This window comes from Elephantulus edwardii, unplaced genomic scaffold (assembly GCF_000299155.1).
Source record: "Elephantulus edwardii isolate Elephantulus edwardi_28Jun2011 unplaced genomic scaffold, EleEdw1.0 scaffold00107, whole genome shotgun sequence".
NCBI classification, from domain to species: Eukaryota; Metazoa; Chordata; class Mammalia; order Macroscelidea; family Macroscelididae; genus Elephantulus; species Elephantulus edwardii.
This window is the reverse complement of record NW_006399857.1, coordinates 11,434,972-11,437,265: the sequence shown is the minus strand read 5'-3', so window position 1 is coordinate 11,437,265 and position 2,294 is coordinate 11,434,972. Positions and strand designations below refer to the sequence as shown.

Sequence of the window (2,294 nt, the reverse complement as noted above, 5' to 3'; positions counted from 1 at the left end):
TTGAGCATATTTTCATGTGTCTGTTGGCCACCTGAATGTCTTCTTCTGTGAAAAGTCTTTCCATGTTTTTTGTCCATTTTATAACTGGGTTATCAGTCTTATTCTTCTGGAGACCAATGAGTATTCTGTAAACTTTTTTTTTGGTCCGAAATGGTATTGTCAAACATTTGTCCCTAGTTAATAAGCTTTCTTTTCACCTTTTGAAGCACACACACAGAGATCTCTAACTCCGAGTTCTTCTCTGGTATAAGCAGCAATCCAGATGCTCATGGATAAACCGCTTACTCATTGACTTTCTCAAAATATTCTTTGAAAGCAATTGGGCTTGACTTGATTGTAGAAGAATCAGGTGCCCAATTGTCTGGGCTCTTGCCATGAACACCCAAAAACTGGAATGTCTTCACCAAACAGAGGGTCTTTTCCATCTGTGACCCACAGGGGGGTCATTGACACTCCAGTTCTTGATGACACCATTGAGTTGATGATAAAGAGACCTCTTAGTGCAATACCAGGGCCTTCCAACAATATACTATCATCTTGTTATGGCAGAACATCCAAGATTTAAACACTCTGACAATATTGGAAATTAACAAACTTTTATTACACGTGGGTTGAGAACATCAGCTATCACCCAAACCATTCCGACCCCAAGGGGTAGCAAAGATTGAGTTTATATACAGAGATTGAGCATGAGGGTTACACAGTTTATTGTGCTTGGCAGTTAAGATTTCTTCCCATTCAGAGTCATTATCATTTCTGACTTCCCATGGGTGTCCAGGCCTCGGGACAGGTACAGGATATAGTCAGGGGGTAGTAAGCAATCTGAGTCAGCATGTATTAGGAAACATAAACCTTAGCAACACACATTATTGTCAACATTATTAAGGTATACATTTCTTATAATGACTGTCAGAACAAAATGGCTTCTCTAATGCTTAGCATATAAACTGCTTTTACAGTCTCAGGATATCTGCTTCATTAAATCTGACAGGAGCTGGATGTTCATGTGGCCCAAACCACTGTTATTCCTGGATATACTTATCCAAGCCAGGTGGCTAAAGTGGGACTCCACTGACATGGCCACAATCTCACAGTTCATGTCATGAAATTCATTTTGCTTTGTCGATAAACATAGTAAATTTTGTAGGACACAAAAAGTCAAGTCCAAGAAGTAGAAGAAAAGCACCAAGTACTTTCCTTTAAAGTCACTGAGGCTCAGATCTTTGAATTCTCCATTGACCACAGCTGTCCTTGAAATAGGGGGTATGCTGGATGATGGCAGGAGCCAAGATGGAGGAATTGGTGCTAAATGTATATTTTGCTTGATGGGAACCAGACCAACAGTTGGTCAAGCTCTTTCTTACAGAAGCAGTTGGCTTAAGGGCTGCAGAGGTAGACATGCCCAGAGGGATGGTGTTCACATGTCTGGCAATGGGGGTCCAAAGCAAACTTCATGTGGTGGCCAACATCTTCAGTGCGCTTAGCAGGTCCTGGTGGATTCATATTGTAAGAGTCAAGATTTGTTATCTATAGCTCTGGTCTGGCAGTCATCTTAAGTCCTTTGTCCTTGTTTATCTCGAGTTCACTTCCTGAAAGGACCTCAGCAACAAACAAGTGACTCTAACTCCTTCTATATGAACCTTACTCCAATCAGAATATGCCAAATGTTCGGGCCCTTGCTAATGAGTCTGCTCATTTACAAATTAGCCAATTGCCATGTGCTGCCTCCATCTTACCTCACAAATTCCCCAATCTCCTTGTATGTCTCTGGCCCTCACTTGGTCTTTGCCACTCCCGGCACCAATAAAAACCCTTGTCTCCAAGTGCTCAGGGCTCTGCCACGTGGCCGCTGCATCGGTTTGTGTAGAGTCCCTGCTCTAGAGCTTGTAATAAAATCCCTCATGTTCTTGCATCGATTTCAGCTCCCTGGTGTCCTTTGGGAGACTTGTGATTATTGCACAAAATTGTGTTCCCTACTTTAAAAGAAATACACAGAGCTGTTACTGAACACAAGGGGTTCTTTCCTTAGTCAATCTCCAATAAGACAAGGAGATTGCAATATTCAATAAAGCACTTTATTAAAGATCTGTGGAGGGCAGTGGGTCTAGACTTCAAAGACTACCTCCCTATCTAGAAGTGGTCATGGGATTATATACTAGGGTGAAACTCACTTAACAATGCACTTTTTTTAGTAAAAAAAGAATTTCTACAACTGAAAAGAATACTTCATATTTAAGTACTAGTAATTACTGAAGATTATCCATAAAAGACTGGAACAGCACATTAGCAGAGAA

The 2,294-nt window shown here is 41.1% G+C and overlaps 1 pseudogene; it reads right to left on the bottom strand.

The window, feature by feature from the left end:
- Positions 1-281: 281 nt before the first annotated feature.
- Positions 282-1,903, bottom strand: LOC102865146 (annotated as a pseudogene).
- Between the last annotated feature and the right edge of the window lie 391 nt (positions 1,904-2,294).